Here is a 20,220-nt window from a genome sequence, read left to right as displayed (position 1 = left end):
ACCATTGGATTGTGTGTTAAAAAAAACCTGACGGACATTGAAAGCCTGGCTCGCTGGGTGTGAACGGGGTGTGTTACGCGTGTGTGACTGAACTTGGTTCGACAGCCTTCCTTAAAACAGGAAGTGGCGTTCCCTCGTGTCCGCGCTGCTGCCATGCCATGTGCACTCAAGAACAGCAGAACATAGAACAAATAATATCGCGATGGTGCCATGGTTCCTCCAGTGTCTTTTAACCACATATGTGTCAAGCATTCACTTAGCAGACAGGGGCAGGATTCTTTTTTTCCCCCTCATGTATTTGACCCAGGTTAGAACAGAGTCTGTCTGTGTCTTCAGCCAATCAGAGACCCCGACAAAACCCGGTCGACCAGGACCACCCTATCCCGTCCAATCAGAGGCCCCGACACCCACGGCCCATCCTCTTTCCTCCAATCAGAGGTCGTTCACAGAGACTGTAATGGATGTAGGTAGCAGACAGGGAGCTGGGTCGAGGGGGGGGGGGGGGGTTCTGAGCAGCGTGGCCCCGCAGTAAGAGCTCTTAACCTGGGTCCTCTGATCCCCCCTCTGCCCCCGTATGAATGGATCAAATGTGACACCATAAGAGAGTCTGAAAGCATCTTACCAGCACCCAAGTGATTTCTCCCAGCAACAGGGACAAGATATTTCTGTTGGTGCTGACAGACTCACAATTCCAAGCCTGGTTCTGGGAACCCAACAAGACAGATGCATCATATATGAATAAAACATCAATGCAAACTAAAATTTCTGCGAAAGCAACATGAACAATAGCCTATTACCACAACTCACTACTGACATCATAGCATAGATAACGACCCCAATCGACAAGGATCGTTTTGTGAGACTACAGAATTAACTTAAGGTCCTTCAGTTCACTTTGTGTCCTCTGAAGGCTTGTTAAGACGAAAATATGTCATAAGTAGTTTTGGAAACTGTCATCTTGTGAGTTTTCACTTCTTGTGCAAGAGCGTGAAAACTCCAGAGACTTGAGGCGGAGAATCTTTGTTCATGGGTCTGTGATTTATGATTCATGACTCATGTGAAGGCTGTTCATGAAATAACTACAGAGGGGGGCAAATATCAGCTACATTCTTTCATCCCAAACTTATTTGATTAAGTATTTTGCCGTAGATACTCTCAACACATGTAACCCCTCCCCTTCCACCTGCCCCCGCCCCCCTCTCTTTCTTTACTCCATTCCGTCTCCCGTCACCCTTTCTCTTTTCCTCTCCTTTTTCATCCTTTTCATTCTCGACCTGTCTCAACCCTCTCTCTCTTTCTCTCCCTTTAAGATCTACTCCTATACTTTAAGATCTACTCCTATACTTTAAGATCTACTCCTATATTTTAAGGTCTACCCTTATATGTTGAATGTATGCACCTTCCAGCCAAAGTCAATTCCTTGTCTGTGCAAACTTTCATGGCGATTAAACCCCTTTCTGATTCTGATTCTCTTTCTCCCTTACCCCCTCTTTCTCTCCCTCTCTCTCTTTCTCTCTTACCCTCTCTCTCTCTCTTTTCTTCACCCCGGTGTTATGTTGACATCTGACTTCTGGTCAGAACAGATGCAGAACATTTCCGTCTCTTTCTCTGTCTGCAAGGGTGGCTTTGAATCTCACTGTGACAAGAATTTTTTCAAAGTTGACTGACTGTGCAAGAGCAGTCAATCTTCAAACAAGTAAATGTTTTAACTTTCAGAGAGTTTGTTTCGGTTTATGAAGGTTGAATATGGCAAATGTGTCAACAATACCTCCAATGCCTTCACGATTATTATTCTGATTAAAGGTTTTGGTTTGTTGTTTTGTACTGTGGGGGTTAACTGAAAAAAACGATCTGCATGATAGTCTGCTCTGCATGATAGTCTGCTCTGCATGATAGTCTGCATGATAATCTGAAGACTGGAGAAGCTGCATAAGTAATGCATTCCGCTTGGTGAATTTAGCCTTGTGAAAATGTGTGCACCATTTACGCACATTCATGCCATGAATAATAGATCAATTAAATCTTGCACACCTCCTTTGGGGATGCCCAAGGTTCAATCCCACCTTTTGGGTCAATGTTACAATTTCTACATTCAATAAGAACGTGTACATATTGATTTAGAATTCAGTCCTGTCTTAGGAGGTGAATTTGTTTTTTAATTAACCAGATCGATGACGAGCATGAAAAGCCCGGCCTTCTTAGTTCTGTCAAAGCTTAAACACATTCAGAAGAACATTTCTCAAATGTGGGAAGAAGCATGTTCATCATCTTACATGCATGTGTCAGTCGAAGATGACAGTTTGGTATCGAGAGCTGTTTCTGAATCAGGGATAATTAGCCAGAGGGCTGTCGTAGAGAAATACTTCTCCAGCACAGTACTTGCTCCTGAACACTTTCTGTCATTAAACTCCGGTACCAGCGAAATGATTGTTCAGCGCTAAACTTTTAATTGCACCAGGGTCTCTAAAGGAGAGGGTGGGCGTAATTAGCAAGCCTAGAGAATGCACAAAGGACCTGGTGTCCCCAGCGTTTTATCTTGCAGACAAGTGTCACACGCTGAAGAGGAGAAACTCAAATTGAATCTGGCTTCGGCCTCCACTAATCACCACAGCAAAACAGACAACAGTTCCTTCGAACCACGCTCACTAACCGCAAGGCTCGCCTGCCTGCACAAACACCCGCACACACACAGATACAGGTTAAACACACATGCCTCCCTTGTCTCAGGTGTTGTGTTTGATCTCGGCAGTGACTGAGTGTGTTTAGACCCACACAGTGTGTGTTTGGCCCAGCCTTACTGCTCTCCCGCAGTTACCAAACACCAAGAATGACAGACAACAACTCCTAGTAGGTATCTGTATGTGTATGTGTAGTATCTGTAGGTGTAAATTCGTTTTGCTTTCTACTCAATTTATGCTTCCATTATAATTACGTAATGACACATTAATTTAGCTTTTATCCTTAGCACTACGGAGGGAGGGATTTGAACCTGCAAACTCTTGACCTGCTCCACCACTGAGCTAAAGCCACTCCCAGCATTGAGCTTGTGCTGAAGACGGCAGTTGTACCTGCTTCCTAGGAAAAGATGCCTCCTTGCGACGTCGATGGATTCGGCCCTGCTCACGAGCACACAACCTTAGCCTTCATCTTGGAATACTGATTCTCGTGTTTCTTTCATGTCATGGAATGCTGAACTCGACTTCTTAACCCCCTGACCCTTAATGTATAAATAATGAGCAGGAGTTAAAATGCTTTGCTTTGAACTATCCATAGGTTACGCGGGGAAAACGTGACAGAAATACACTTAGCTCCTCAATAGAAGAGGTTTTTTCTCTGACTGGATGATTGGAGGATTTTGCAGAGAAGTGTGCAGGGGTGTGATACAATGTATTTCCAGCCATGCTTTCTATTTCCTTCAAACCCACATGATGCAAGAAAATACAGAACTGGGATTTTTCCATCTGCATCTTGATTTACGCTTCTTATCTCTTCATCCCTCAGACTGTCTGTCTTCCATTGTGGGCAGCGCGCTGTAAAATCTCACCTTCACTGTGCCATCTGGACACGCTTGTAATCTTAAACCATTTAATCCCACTCGTATTTTGTCTGTGGCCTGAGTTCAGTTTCCGGTGGTATCTTGATGGTATGGGATTTGTGCTCGAACGACACAAACTCTCATCCCCCAAGCCTCTGTCCTGTTCTTCTATCACACACACACATCCTACACCATTAGGTAACATTATCTCGTTGATTTATTTATTTATTTACGATTAAGCTCCATCAGCCAACCGAAATGGAAAAAGAAGCTATTATCTTTACACGTTTCAGGCACGACCAACATTGCCTTATTTTTTAATGCGTATCATGTAAATATCCATTAACCGCACCGATCAGATCTTTAAACATGCGCGGGAGCTTGTTGGGAGGCAAAACGTGTGTGGCTCACCAGCCCTCATTACATGCACAGCCAACTCTCCAGTGGAAATCGAAAGGCTGGCAGTGTTGGCCTGTGTGGGAATTCTTATCCACTCGCACATTTTCTCATTATTACCTATCAGTAACAATGAGAGAGCGTTACATTACACACCTCCGTTCCTGCTGCCTTCAGCCCTGAGGCTGCGTTTCGGCCTGCAGGGTTTGGCCTTTTGTCTGTTCCGAAGTGTGGAGCGGCCACATTTACAGTATCTTAAGTCATTAATACGTCGCCTCGTGTTGCTGGACTGGTGCATTAATTCCACCCTATCAACACAGTAGACACAGGTTTCAGGGGAATGTCGGCAAAATGTTGACGTGATCCACATAAATAATACCTAGGCCAATGTGAGCTGGTTCATTTGATCAATACGGATCCACACAAAATATTTTGGGAGGGTATTCTTTACATTTTCCCTACCTTGTCAGATTTTTCCCACTGTAGCCAATTTGCTTCCTAAAACTATAGGGCTCACCATAACCTTGAGGTGCGCATACACCTTGCTGGTAGAACAGTCTGACAGACCAGGACAGACTGGTAATCTTTGTCTTTCCTTTTAGCCGTGCTGCGTTCATTTCAATTCCGCTTGAGTAACATCACTCCTACATGCGCTCCCAGGAGAAATTAACATTGATTGATCTCCAGTTTCCAATTCATTTTTTTCTGCTCCCAATTTAACAGATGTTGATCACAGAGATGCTGTTTTGTTATTTTTTCCATGATATTTGGGAGAATAACCAGCTGCGTGTCAATCTAAGTATTAGCTTTCTGCAGGCGTATTCAGGAAGCCATTATCAGACGGATGTTTTTGATATCTGCAAAGGTAACCTTGTTTTCATGGTTTAACTTTTCTTACTCAGGGAGTTAACACCACGGCAGAGAGAAACATGATTTAAAAAATGAAAGATGGCCTAACTGGAACTGATGCAACGGGAATCAGACCGTTTGATACAATGACAGAATCGAGCCTGCACTGGAAGGCAGCGTAGCCCGTCAGGCCGTGGGCCTGGGGGAGGCAGGTGTGGCAGAAATCCAGGCTCGATTCTGTCAATGTATCAAACGGTCTGATTCCCATTGCATCAGTTCTAGTTAGGCCATCTTTCATTTTTTAAATCATGTTTCTCTCTGCCGTGGTGTAAACTTGTAATTAATCGGTTTAACTCCCATGGCGATCGTGTATTGATTAGAACAGAAGATGAATGCATTAAAAAGAATGCTTTGTCTCAGATTATAATCATACTATGCCAAACGTGTTCAGAAATGACTGGAGCATATGGATGAGGAAAATGGCAGAATTTGTGTGTGAAAGGACTTACTGCGTAGTAACACCATGTCAGGATAATATAGAGAATGGCTCTCTATCCTCAATTAGACTGACATTGTCAGAGTCCACATTGGTCCATCCCCTTCCCTCTCTAATATCTATGAGACTAATGTATTAGACAGAAGGCAGAGTTTTACACTGCGTTGTCTTGGTAGGTGGATTTCAAGCCAGGAAAGCAATAACAGAACAAGTATGAAAACATAAACACACATAAACATACAACTCCAAAAAATTACCCGGCAACTGAAAAAGAGAGACAACAATTTAAAGGGAATTGACCTACCATGTAGATATTCACAGAGTTGACGTCGAATTCCGTGAAAGCTGTACAGTTCTAAGTTGTTCTACCCAGTTGACATTCGTAAACTATTTTGCAACTTGTGATTTGATTTAGTGTTTGCGTCTCACCAAGGCGATCATGTTTGCTTCCCAAAGTAAACCGTTTGGATAGGGTTGGTTTTGGTTGGCTAGCTATTCTCTTAATTACATGGTCGGTTTGTTTTGTTCATTATATGTTCATTAGGTCTTTGTTTGAGAGTAAATAGCTTGCAGCAGAATTGCGTTCGGCCCCGTTAGAAACAAAGCCTATGTAACCTGTCATTTGCAATCCCAATTTACACTTCTCATTGAGGTGAGTCAATACCGCACAATGGATACTAGGAATCAGCAACCAGATGTGTTTGCTGTGGAGATGGGCCAATTTGCTTACTTGGCTGAACAGGAGAGATTATCCTTTTAACTCTTTCAATTGAACAACTGAGTTTGTGTGTCGTCAAACAGTGAATTGAACTGCAGACTTGGCTTGGGAACAGCACGGTCGGTCGCTGGCATAGGCGTTAGCAACCCGACAGGATGTGGACATCTTGTTTCCATGCCTACTGCGTAGCATTATCTCAGGCGCGGTTTTTTTGCGGCATTAAAAGGAATAAGAGAAGAGAGAGCGAGCGCAGCAATCCTCTTACATCTCATGAATTCAATATATTCACGCTCCCTGTGCTCTTTTAAAAGTGCTTGGGAGTGCATTCGGGGAGTCCATAAGTCACACAGTTGTCAGAAGGGCAGTGGTGATGCCTGGAGATGGAAGGGGGAGTCGGATGTGTTTCAAAGCAGGTACCCTCTGTCAGATAAGGGAATCTTTAATTCCATCCCCTGGCCTAATGTGTTTTTAATGCAGCCTGTGACTTATGTGGCTGTCAGTCCACAGGCCACACAGGGATGCCAGGATACCAGTGGGCGGAACACAGAGACCGGGAAAGGTGGCAAGGATTAATCGGACGGCACGGGCATCGCACACTTGATCAAATACACATTGACTAAAAGCAGTGCGGGGGTGAAACCTTGCCGCGTTAAAACAGGATGTTCAGCATGTCCGTGCTGGATTAATGGGCGCTGTTGTTCCCGGGCACGTTTGATGGAACAATACAGATTGACTCCGCCGAGAATTGATGTCGTCGATAGCGGCGAGAGGCAGGCAAATTGGTCATCGCCCGCATCACCCAGGCAAAATGTTCACAAATGCCCCCAATGGAAATGGATTGTGCAGTCGATTCAGGTAATGAGATAGAATTTGAGTCATTGTGCAATCAACAGAAGAACAAGTTTCTTCAGACTGCTGTGAGGTTTAGCTCGGGGGTGACGTTGTGCCCTGAACATTCTGTACTCGCGCGGAACCAGGCTTCGGAGTCGAGCGTCAGATTCAACTCCCATCCAGTAGCCTTTGGGGCCAATTTATTTTCAAGCTATTTAGAACCATCTATTTCTGCCTTAAATGTCCCTGTCAAGAAAGTAGCGCCTGTCTCAGTGTCCGGCACATGTGGTTATTTATAACCCTGATAGAAGAGGAACAGGCCCTGGGACGATTCCTACCTCTTTGTACCACAGCATCCCATCATTGGATATGTACTTACTGCTCCACCAGTCAGCAAACCATGCCAGACTTCCTGCTGCAGGACCCGACGATGTATCCATCCACCCCTACGTATCCATCCGCCCATCTACGCCCTAACTGAGACGTCGAAGAGATCCTACTTTCACAACGTTCCCTTCCGTCTCGTAATTCAGCAGTCGTTTCCTGTGCTAATCTGCATTTTAGGAGCAGGACGCCAGTCAGCCGGGCTAACAACACCTTGCTCGATTCCCCACAGGGACGCTGGCTTTGTTGTCCCCCGAGGGGAAAACACTGGCCGATAAAACCTCTCCACACAGGGTAATGACATGCATGACTACCGCCAGTGTGAATGCAATATATCAGCCCTGAAGGTGAAGCCCTTCCTGGGAGGCTGGGGTGCGGCGGGCGTGCCTGCTCAGCTTCCCGGGAGGCTGTGAGTTAGTTCCCTGTCTTTCCCGCCGTAGCCGGCCTGGAACATCAAGCCATTATGAGGCCACGGAGGCCATCTTTCATTTCTCTGTCCATTTCCAATTCTCTTTGAGTTCTTCGAATCCCCCCCCCCTCGCCACGTCCCCCACCCCCTCCCCCAAATCTTCTTCGATGCTAGACATCACAGTTCGGAAGTTTCGAATCAAAACAAGGCCTCAGCCCTGCGCGTTTGCCATACAATGTCCCCTAAATAAAAAAGGTACATGAATGTTTTATCGGATGATTGATGCCCTGTGATCCAACTCTCTCCACCTGTCCCATAACATCATCTCTCAAGGGATTGAAAGGGTGGGTTGGTGATCAAATTGCATCACTAAACCCAGTTACCCAGTGGAGCCTCAATGGGATAGCACAGATCCAGGATCCATTTCTGACCGTGCCATCTCTGACTGTCATTTCACACAGGTCGTCACGGTAACGAGTCTCGTTGACGTGACCGGGCAGGTGACTGAGCTGCAGAGCTCTGCCGTGTCATTTTTCCCGCTCGTTGACCTCAAGCCTTGTTGAAACCTCAAACGGCAACCTTGATGCATTTTTCCTACGACAGCATGGAGCCCAGAGGGGCTGGCGAATGATCGGCCCCCTCCCGTTGTCACAGCGACCTAATGAACCTCGGGACACAAACAAGGCTGGGTGCAAGTTGAAAATGAATCATGTGGTCCGATGACGGAAAACGTTTGAGAAACCTGAGAGTGCCGTAGGACAAATACGGTGTTGTTTGTGTCAGTGTTGGTTAGTGTGTGTGTTGGCCAGTGTGTGTTTGTGTCAGTGTGTATTGGTCAGTGTGTGTTGGTGTCAGTGTGTGTTGATCAGTGTGCGTTTGTGTCAGTGTGTGTTGATCAGTGTGTGTTTGAGTCAATGTGTGTTGGTCAGTGTGTGTGTGTGTGTCAGTGTGTATTGGACCGTGTGTGTTGATCGGTGTGTGTTTCAGTGTGTGCTGATCAGTGTGTGTTGGTCAGTGTGTGTTGGTCAGTGTGTGTTGGTCAGTGTGTGTGTTGCTGATGTAAACAAACAATTACAGACCTCACGCTGTCACTGCACCTCAGAGTTCCCATCTCTCGAGTCGGGCTGCAGCGCTGCAGGCCAGACCAGAGACAAATGGCTGCGTTATTCATCTCATTAGTGAAATATAGCTCCTCGCATAGTTACGTTTCTAGCCGTCATTTTTCCAAACCTCATTACATCTGTGGCGCAAACCAGCTATGTTTGGCTGCAGGGAGATGCCGGAGCTGTCTCTCTGAGGTCCTGAGAGCCTTACCTGCAGCTGACAACAGACTGCATGCTAAGCTCATGCAGGGCCTCGATGAGCTGTTTTAGGAGCGCTCCGATATCCCACGTACGAGTCAAGGTCCATTAGGACGGGCCATCTGTTCTGGAACATCAGTGAAGAGTATTGTCGTGTTGATTGGCTGTCGGTTGGACTCCCCTGGTTTGGGACCGCCAGAACACTGCGAGTTCGTGGAAGCTGTAATACTTGTACACACGGTGGAGACTTGATGCTGTCAGAACAACGGTGGAATCGTTTGTGTACACAGACACAGGTCTAACCAGGGGGTACGGCAGCCACAGAGGGACATATCCTGGGTTGGAAATCATGAAAGAATGAGTGCAAAAGAAGCTAATGGACTGTGAAGTGAATGACTGGATGGCAGGCTGAACTCTGAGCTTTTGGTTAAAACGAGGAAGTGTCTGTGAGGAAGGATAGGACCCAGGCTGTACTGCCCCCGAACCATCAGAACCATCCAGAATGGGAGAGGATATCTTCCTATGATTGCTTGAGGCTAGTTTATCAGCCGTTTTCCCTCACATTATAAAACCTCAGAAGTGCATGAGGCCCATTATAAGCAAATCGCTTTAATTCAATTTCGAATGAACGTTCGGAAAGTGTATCTTTTTTTGCGACCCCTTTCTCTCTCTCTCTCTCTCTCTCTCTCCATCCCTCTCGCTTTCTCTCTCTGTCCTTTTCAATCCCTCTCTTTCCCTCTCGCTCACTTTCTCTCTTTTTTTGTTGCTGTTCTCCATTTCTTTTTCTCTTGCCACACCTCTCTTTCTCTTTTGTTATCCCCCCTCTTTCTCTCTCTCTCTCTATTTCCCTCTCTCTCTCTCTCTCTCTCTCTCTCTCTCTCTCTCTCTCTCTCTCTGAGTTACGAAAAGCAAACTCACTGGAGCAGATAATTGGAGGCCCCCATCCCCCGCAGTGACTGCTCCTCCTTTCCTCAACCCTCCGCAACAAAACAAGCCTCTCTCCAGACAGGTTTCTGTATTCACATATATGCAGAAGACAACATATTCCCCTGACGGTGATGGACAGGGACATCACTGGGAGAGGCAGGCTGAGGAAGGAGCAGCACTGGAGGAGAAAGACCTTTCCTTCCGTCACCCCAAAAGAATGCAAACCTCTTTCATGTCTTTTCCCCATCAAATCGGAGTTGGGGTGTTTCGAGGAAAAAAACCAACATAGCCGGAGAGATGCCATGGATGTGTGGACTGTTTTGCAGGGGGCTTACAGTCAGAGGAAATACTGTGGACAGCCGTCTAGACTCAAACATGTCCACGTCTGATGTGTTTCGTACTGGAGCACGCTTATTGTCCTCCTAGTAGTCCCCCAGTCAGGAACCAGGCTGACTCTACCTGCTAATAAACGCGAATCAGATGACATTAGCTTGAAACGACACCGCTGTCTTTTATCCTGTTTTATTTTTGGGTGGTCCGTGCAGGTTAGGGAGGAGAGGAAGGTGGTTCATATGACTGTAGGGGGTTGTGAGAGGCGATGGCCAGCGTGTCACATTAGCTTAAGTGACCACTGAAGTCTGCCTGCTGTGAGTCACAGGTGTGTAGGCTGCACACTCGAGTGTTGTTAGGTCTCTGGCCCGCTCAGTCACAGACACGGCCTGAGTTTATTTCAGGAAACGATGCCGGTTTCCACACACCGGATGCCCACAGGAGGAATGTGTCGTGACCAGAACAGGGGGTCGCCGCGGCAACGCTTTCACGACAAGGTGACATTAAATGTGCGTGTGGAGCGTTTGTGATATGGTTCCGTCTCTGGTCTCAACTGCTTAACGCCGGCTCGCATGCAAACCCACACCCGGGGAATTGATTTCCTGGTAAGAGCCGGCCTGATTTCAGAGCCTATGTCTAGGGCTTCTGTGATCCCCTTGCTGGTACTGAAGGAGTCTCTATGAAGAGCAGATTACCAGACACATCCTGGATCAACCGCCTGGAGAGAGCGAGATGGAAAGGAAAAAACAGAATCAATACTCAGCACCACCAATCACCATCGCGTATTACTGTATTATGAACGATGCAAACCCGGTGAGGCTAAGAAGGCCTCGTAAATCGGTCTGGTAAACGTCAGATCCTCCCTTGACTCTGACCACTGAAACACCATGTGGGCCACACACATCGGATCCTTGATCTTCTGCTGGACTTTCTCGACAGTATTTGTACGTCTCTTTGGATAAAAGTGCCTGTGAGACAAATGAAACGTCAAATGTCAGAATCCAGCTCACTGACGTGTGTTTTACGCTTCGTGCATCAACAATACTCATGTCTCTGTGCTATATGTGGTTTGTTTTTCCTGAGGTTGTTTTAGGCTACATCTTTCGAAGCGATGGTTGTCCCGGTTGGTAGTTATATAAGCACATTTGTTTATGTATTATTTAGTCCTTGTCTCTGTGAATGGTAATTAGCCATGACCTGTTTGTGGCAGCCTGATTCTGAGGCTGCAGAAATTGGTGCTGTGTTGTGAACGTGAGGACGGGCCAGCAAGGGAGCTGTTCCACCGAGATCTGTTCTTTTATTCATGTCACGCTCATCTCTGGCTGAAAACACTGTATCGCTGTTCCTTTGCGTGAGTGTGTGAGTGTGTGAGGACAGAAAGGGGAGAGGGCCTACCATCAGATTATATCCTAGTTCTTCAAATCTGTGATCACATAATGCAATTATTCTCACCAAGATTCCTAATGACGTGAAAGCCTCAAGCTGTATATCTGATTCTGTTGAATGTTTCCGTAATGAAGCCCAGACTCAAGCAGGGTTCATAATGGCGGTGTTTTGCAAAGCTGTAATTGTACTGTAATGTAATGTATTAATTTTTTTATCCAAAGCGATGCACAGTGGGGATTTGAATCTGTGACCTCTTGATCCGCAGTCACCACTCACTTTAAGGAGAGACCTGCAGGAAAAGGGGCCCAACCAAGTCGAGTTTAAATGAGTCAGGTTTCAGTGCATCAAAGCCTAAAGTTAACCAACAAGCATTCGAACCAGCAACACTGTAGTACAAAAGAACCTCAATTTTCACACACAGCATAGCTGGAAAGATTGCGTGAAGTAGAGATTCCAGTCAATACCAGAGAAGCATTATCACCAACTTCCCTTACATCGCCAGGGGCACGGTGTCAGTGTTAGTATCTGCCTAAATTGTTGCCATGGAACACAAGCAGAGAGATTTATAAATTACTTGGCTCTACTTTATAAAATATCCTACATCCTTAGTGCTCCAGGGGACAATACATGTTTGTTAAAATTACATATATTTATGAGCCACAAGAATTCCCATAGCTGTATATCTGAGGAGAAGCAAACTGTATTTTTCCATATTAGTGGATCATTGTGGGCGAGGCAGGCAGATAGTTGGTTATCGGGAAGTGTTGGATGCTGGTTGGTTGTAGATTTGATGACTTTCACCTACTTAAAACATGTTTGTTTGTTGATATTTCCCTTCATTCAGGATGAATGGGTCACAGCATCACTCAGTCACGCTAAAGACAGTGTGCAACTGTTACGAAAACAGGACGTGAACTGTGAAAATTCGATGCAGTCTTTGTCATATGAACTCTGATGTGATTAAAATGCATAATTTCACACTTTTTTTGACCAAACTTCCATAAGTGTTTGTAGACTCAAACAACATTCGGCAACTAATGATCATTTCGATATATATTTGGGAAATGTACATTTTGCAAAGCTGCTGGGGGCACACATGAGATTAAAAAAGGCTAGCATGAACTGGATGAGATGGAAAAGATTTCTATGACTAATTTTGTGTCAGCTGAAATCGAGGATTGCTTTAAATTCATAGCCTCGTTTTTTTTCCTTCTTCTATTTGCCGTGATGGAAAGATTATCTGAAAGCTGTCGGATTGAATCAGGTTAGTCACCACAGAGTTAGCCAGTGGTAGGAGCAGACTCTGTCTCCATGAAGCACAGAGTATGAAGTCTTCAATCTGATCAGGACGGGCACCTTTTCCACCATCACAACATACACTGTATCACAGGAACTTGCGTAGAGAATGTAAAGTGAACGGTGAAAGCATTCAACCAAGTAGCGACTGTATCATGCGGGTATCTGTTCACCAACGTTGACGAATCTGTGCCCTTGGGAAGGTAGATTTGTCCAATTCATATGGAATGACTAAAGCTTATGCACCTTTGGCCATGGACGATGACCCATGCGATCTTTATCCGTAGGGGAATACATGTTTAGCATTCATGTGGGTAATGTGGGTAAGGGAGTCAGATGGCTGAGCGGTGAGTGAGTTGGGCTAGTAATCTGAAGGTTGCCAGTTCGATTCCTGGCCGTGCAAAATGACGTTGTGTCCTTGGGCTAAGGCACTTCACCCTACTTGCTTCGGGGGGAATGTCCCTGTACTTACTGTAAGTCGCTCTGGATAAGAGCGTCTGCTAAATGACTAAATGTAAATGTGGCTTTTGCGATTCATCTTTCCCTTTTGAAACTGCTGACGAGCTTGCTTTAGAAGGAGAGCAGTCAACCCTGCCGTCAAAGCTCTCAGAAAAACAGTCACAAATGTATTGTGTGAAATGGAATGATTGTTTGGCGTCTCACGAGAGATTTGTAAAAGACCCTAATTAATTTAAGGTAACCATATTGCTATTAAAATGTATTCCTGCTCCGTAGTCCAAATGCGGCTCGTTGCAGATGATGAATTTTAAACAAGTTTGCCTGTAGTGGTGCTGACTCAACAAACAGGCCCAAGTCACCCAGAAACATGCCTGAAGAACCAAACAAATGAGTCCAGGTAAGGTGGGGAAATCTATATTTCGCATCTAGAGGACTGTCTTGCTGTCTCAAGACTAATTGTCTGTCTTTAGTGCGCAGGCAAAATCCCCCAAAATACTCTTGCAGGACTGGACAAATGAGACACGTTTTCCACATCTCAACCAACATGAGTAGTAACATTGGCCTATCCCTTTGGTTTTTTTTAAAGGAAAGAAATGTCACAACTGTATTTTTTTTCTGTCTATTACTTGATGAACTAACTAGAATTACACGGCTATTTCTGAGGTCATTTTGTTATATCATTAGAAAGCCCAGGATGTACTCTATTGGACAAATGAAATGGCTATAAAAAGGAAGTGTATGGTTGCTTGTTGCCAAGTTACTAGTCCTAAACCTGTCCACCTCAGGGCTCATCAATAAATTGTCTCAGGAGGATGTTCTTAATGTGCTCTTTATGTGTTCATCCTAATTCTAAATGTGAAAGTTAACCATTCACATATCTAACACACAATATCCTCATTTGTCCCTTTTATTTTCTTAAGATCTTTCCTTAGTTATCACAGTTGTACTCAGTTACCAGAGTTTGTTAATACAGGTTAAGACAGCATTCAGGGGAATGTGACTGGACAGTCTACTATGACCATGTTATTGTAGGCTTATCTATCCACATTTCCTAGTAAGCCTGTGTTCAAGTTATTGTGATTAGAAAACTGTGTTCAAGGATTAGATGTGTTTGTCTTCCATTTCGAGTCCATATAATTTGGTTTCCGTAGGCACATAATCGTCAAACTCTGCTTATCTGACATTCTAATTAGACTGTTCAAATCCCACAAGGAATGAAGGAATTAACAACTACTTAATTTTAGACGGAAGTTGCCAAAACAACATTTGGGACAACAGTGGGATAGCAGCTATGTAAAAACAAAAGAAAACTTGTAGGAAATGTACAAAATAAACACGAATAAAAGTGCATTTAATGAGTTGATGTTATCAGCATGAGCCTGCACCTACCTCCCCTTCCCCCCCAACTCGATATACATTTCATCAGTCGTCAGACTGTCTCCTTACTGTTGGCTTAATCTAATTAGTGATCTTTCCGGGTCCAGAGGGGAGATTTAATGTTAGGGAAAGGTCGAGAAAGGCGGCCTTTCTAACGGAATCCTCTTACTGCGCGTCAGAGAGAGTTGGGCGGAGACAGAGACCATCCCAATGAACGACGCATTCAAAGACACTTTCCAGGATTATCATGAAACGTAACTCACCCCTAGCCTACTCCTTAAACACAGTCGTAATCAGTCTCATGTGGAGACAATGATTAACTTTACCTGCTAAGGTTATGTGCTGGAAACATTGCCCTACGTCCTTACATTGCCCTCAGTCTTTTTGAAAAGGCTCATAATCTTAATTAAATCAATAATGTTACATTCATTATATCCATCTTATTGTGAGTTTAAATAACAACTGCTCATTTTCCTATTTAAGTTTTCGTTCATCTTTTTTAATTCAATCGACCTTCAGCTTGAAATCCCTGTTGTGTACTTCATTAGTAATTAACATCTGCGTACCGCTCTCCGGAGACAGACAAAAGAACCGTTTTCCATCGTCGGATTTCGGTCCGTGCTCATTTTTACTGCAGTGCCAGAACGAAAGTAAATTAGAATTCTCTGCAAAGAAGGATAATTACCAGGACCTCTTGAACTTGAGAAAACTCCTGCGTGAGAAGAATGAGTTGCGCTTATTTCCCAAACGACCGCCTCGAGAATACAAGGAGTGTTCTGTAAATAGCTGACAGATGCCACTCAATAGTGTGTCCACAAAGGGCATCTCACCTCCGCAGAGTTCAGCAAAACATTCCAAAGTTTCCTACTTTGTTTGATGAACAGTAGACAACCCACATGGCTGTATAATCACAACACGAGGTGCCAAAACAAGATTCGTCGATTTGTTTGGACTTTTACATGATATAAAGCTCCGGTTTCTCTCACTGAATGAACCTATTGAATCCTAACTGCGCCAAACAATCTCCCTTGTTTTGGAGATATGCTATTGCCTGCTGAATCCTGACGTGTTACACCAGATGAGGGACTCTGGTTACTGCTCGTTTTCACACACACAGACACACACACTCACACAGGAACACGACATATACACACACACAAACCAACGCACACACAACCCACACATACACATTCATGCGGCTCTTTCAGGTAGGAGATTGTCTGGATATTTCTTATTTCATGGATTAGTTACAGGAGGAGAGTTTTAAATTGTCTCAGAGAGAACATTTTCAAAGAAAACCTCAGCGTAACCTTGACGATTCCGGGCTTGTCTCTCAGAGTTACGCTTCTCATTCTTACAATAAAGTCAGACATAAAAAAAGAACCCTGCTACTGACCTGAGACCTGTAAACATGGCATGTATCTCGGAGTCTGCTATGTTTCCCATCAACCATCCCACGGATCTGTAGGCTTTTTCAGTCATCGGTTGGATAAACGGATACTATCCAGCAGTGTCTATAATGGTGCGATGGTGCAAACCTGCGACCTGTCGATCTTCAGTCCAGTGCTCTAACCACTGAGCTCCAAATGTGGCAGGACGATGGAGCCGTGCTTGACTATTCCAGGTGGTTTGGCGGTGGTTTGGGCTCTTCGGACTCAAAGCTGTGAAGACGATGGCCAACGCTTCTGTGTTCTACTCAGGACCCTCTTAGAAAACGGCAACATTTCAGCCGCCCCCACACCCCTCTCACAAGACGTATATCTTCTTTCTATAGAAATATACAGCCTTCCGTACTCCCCCCTACACACACACACACCCCGGCAATCTCTAGATACCCACCATTGGACACACGACCCAAGGAACATGTTTCTTCCACCCTATCGGTGTTGATACACCTCGATTGTAGTGAGTATTAAGTGTTACATTTAGTCATTTAGCAGACGTTCTTATCCAGAGCGACTTACAGTAAGTACAGGGACATTCTCCCGGAGGCAAGTAGGGTGAAGTGCCTTGCCCAAGGACACAACGTCATTTGGCACAGACTTTGCACAGGGAATCGAACCGGCAACCTTCTGATTACTAGCCCGATTCACTAACCGCTCAGCCACCTGAAGTGTTGGAGGTCATCATGTATCTAGAGTTTGGTACAAGGTGTGATGTTCAGATTATTCATCTAAAACTCCAACCCTACAGTTCCTTGCCCTGATCTTCTGAACATTACGGTCCAAAAGCTGAAAAATATTTGATTCACATCAAACAAACTCCATAGAGACACAGCCCTGTTGACCATTAAAAATGTATATCCCTCACCTTAATGAACAAGCACAGGCCTCAGGGCTTATACTTCAAAGCTTAAAGATCTTCACAAGAAAACTGCCCTTGACTTTCCTAGATCCAATCACTAGGGTCAAATTCATCCAAATGGGATTCTGGGGCATTTTCGTCTGAGCTTAACAAACTTGAACATATTCTTTCTGCCCATTAGCCTATGGGTTCTGAATCAAAGAAACATATAATTAGACACTGAATATCTCAGTCATGGTATCGTTATCGTGACGCTACGTTGCAATAATCTCGACCTGAGACTCTCAACATCCCATAATGTTACGCTTCTGTCCACCATAAGTCTTGACTGAATCTCGCTCCACATAAATAACGTGGGACTCACCAGAGCCAGCCGTTGTTCCTGGACTGTCAGGGGTGGGAGGTTCACACAGAACCGGGTGGACGCTTTGCCAACCTTCCTCCGCCTTGAGGACGATGGAACATCATGCCTGTGAGTGCTTTCACCGTCCAATCCGAGCTGCTGTGTCTGGCTGCGGCACGGCTGTGAGCCCTGCTAGGTTTGGGTGCCGGAGGAGTGAAAGCGGTTGACCCTGGTCGCTTTCCGACTTGGTGCTACCGTCTGGGTGCCAGCGTCCATGCCAAGGGGTTTTATCTCACAACTTCATCAAGGGCCATTCTTTGCCTTGTCTTCCCCCCTATCTCTCTTTCTCTCTCCTCTCTCTTTCCTGTTTCTCTCTCTCTCCTCTCTCTCTCTTTTTATGTCTATCTCACACACACTCTCTCTCTCTCTTTCTGTCTCTCTCTCACGCCACCACCACCCCCCCCCCTGCCCCCGCTTCCTCTGTCTCTCAGAGTTAGGACACACTCTAATTTCAACCTAAATAGTGGTAGGAGATAATGTGAGAGGATTTATCCGTTTTCAAATGGACTTCCACTTATCTGGGAGATAATACTGTCTGGTTGACAGGGTGGCTTGGCTGGCTGGCCAGCAGACGGGGTATTTGTTTTCCTATCAGACGTTCTGGTCATGATTCCCCTAACAGCCCAGGAGAGTGATCGCTCAGCTGTGAATGTCGAGGTCAGGGCCTCGTTCCTGAGCTCTTTCATGGTCAGTTCCTTCAGAGAGGACGTCGGGTTCCAGTGGGATTGTTTGGGGTCAGTCTAGGAGAAGGAAGGCCTGCCAAGGGAAAGCTTTTAAATGGAGAAGTGCTTGAAGACATATTGAATAGGGGCGCCCAGTTGCTCACTAGGTAAGAGTGGGTAGCCGTTAAGGCTCTGGCCATTTCCTGCTTGTCTTCTTTCTCTCATCCTGCATTCCAAAAAAAAGAAAATACATTAAATATAAACATATGTTTGTCGGTTGGACAGTGATTTGGCCATGATTGCATTGGAGGGTAGAAATAATGGTGAGAAGAAAAAGAAGTGTGTGTATGCAAGAACCCAGTAATGACAGATATCACCTGTACAGAACTTTCTGAAAACAAGTAGGTTTGTGCCTTATGTAAATCATAAACTGCAGATGTATTATGCAGAGGTTGTGTTTGTGAGTGTGCATTTTGTGTGTGTGCATTTGTGGGTGTGGGTTGGATTTCAGAACAACATAAAAAAAAGTTTCAGAAGAGAAATAAAACAAACATTTTAAATCCTGTAGGATCTGTTCTATTTGACTATATACTTGAGCTGTTTTCAAGCGACTGTCTGTGTCCCCGTCTTGCTAAGACAAAAATAAAAATACTTCTACTCTGACGTGCCATAGGAATAAATAAAGAAAACATTCCATTTTAATTCCAGTCAATTACATTCAAAAGCATCAGATATTTCAATCAAATAGTTAGATACAAACTAAATATGGCATTAATGCATGAAACCCAATCTGGAGTTGGAGACAAGAAACAAGCGTGAGTCAGGGGAAGACAGGGGAAACATTCCGGTTGTTCATTTTGGGCTGTGGACAGATGGCTTCAGTCACGACACGCTCAACCAAACATACTGCGAATACTCAGCCCTTAGACACCTAGATACGTTTCTAGACGAGAGTTTCACCGTAAACCCCTTGTCCAAAGCAACATTAGTAACAGGTAAAGACATTCAGGAAGCATTGGAAAAGCTGAAAGGCATTTCATGTATATTGCATTTTTTATTTATTTTTAAAGACATTAACGCTTTCATATAGTTTCCCGAATACTTTGTCTGTTTGAGGTAAATAAAACACAAGAGAGGCCAGATGCCCGTGAGAGATCTCTGCTTCGGGCGCCCTTCTGAGTACACCTAAGGCTGTTATTGACGTTCCACTCCAGACCATGGCTGCCTAATTAGAAGATGATTCACGTGCTCTCGTACCTTTCATGTCCTTTAAGGGCCAGATGTAATGGCAGACTAGATCATCCAGCATTTCGTCGATAAGAGAGCACTCTCATTACCCTTCACTACCTCTTTGCTGCAGTCGGGGCAATTTTGGAACTCTGCAATTTCAGGCGTCTACAAACAACACCTGCTCTAAATAACTGCATCACACTTTGATTCTGCCCCATAGATGCTGCTCTGTGGGCGAAGAATGGTTCATTGGCTTCATGATTATTACGTTTTCCCAGGTGATCTTTTCTCCGCCAGATGTTAGTTTTGTGGAGACAGTTTGACGCTAGCAAATGTGCTACCATTAGCATCAGGCACTTTGGCGCCGAAAATGGCTGCCTAGGTAGGCTCTCCTGCCAAAGTAAATTCCTTGTCTGTGCAAACTTTCATGGCGAATAAAAACCCATTCTGATTCTGATTCTGATTCTGATGAGTCAACGCCTTCATCTGACATTTGTCGGATGTTTTGATCCAAAGCGACTTGCAGGTGGGGGATTTGAACCTTGCTCCATATTCTAAAGCCCTGTGAGAGGCCCATGTGTCTCCTTTTCCCAGTGCCACTTGAAGTGTTGGTTAGCAGTCAGCCTGAAGTAGACCTTACTCTGAGGACATTCACTTGACATTAAATGTTTTCACACCCCAAAAATTCTGCCAGCTTAAAGAGCAGGAATGCATCACCAACATCTGTGATTGTGAGGAAAACCTGGAGAGCTGCGTGGCACTGTCTCATTAACCAAACCCAAGACGATTAGCCTGGCATCGCCAGACCAATTAGCAAATGGTTATTAGTCTGGGACCTGTTCATTTTCGACATCCAAAGGACCTTACCAAACCAAAATGGCTCTGGAGGCAATTGGATAGAATTGGATGGATACAACCAATCAGAGC

Source organism: Osmerus mordax, chromosome 27, assembly GCF_038355195.1.
Source record: "Osmerus mordax isolate fOsmMor3 chromosome 27, fOsmMor3.pri, whole genome shotgun sequence".
NCBI classification, from domain to species: domain Eukaryota; kingdom Metazoa; phylum Chordata; class Actinopteri; order Osmeriformes; family Osmeridae; genus Osmerus; species Osmerus mordax.
Note: the sequence above shows the minus strand (reverse complement) of the source record.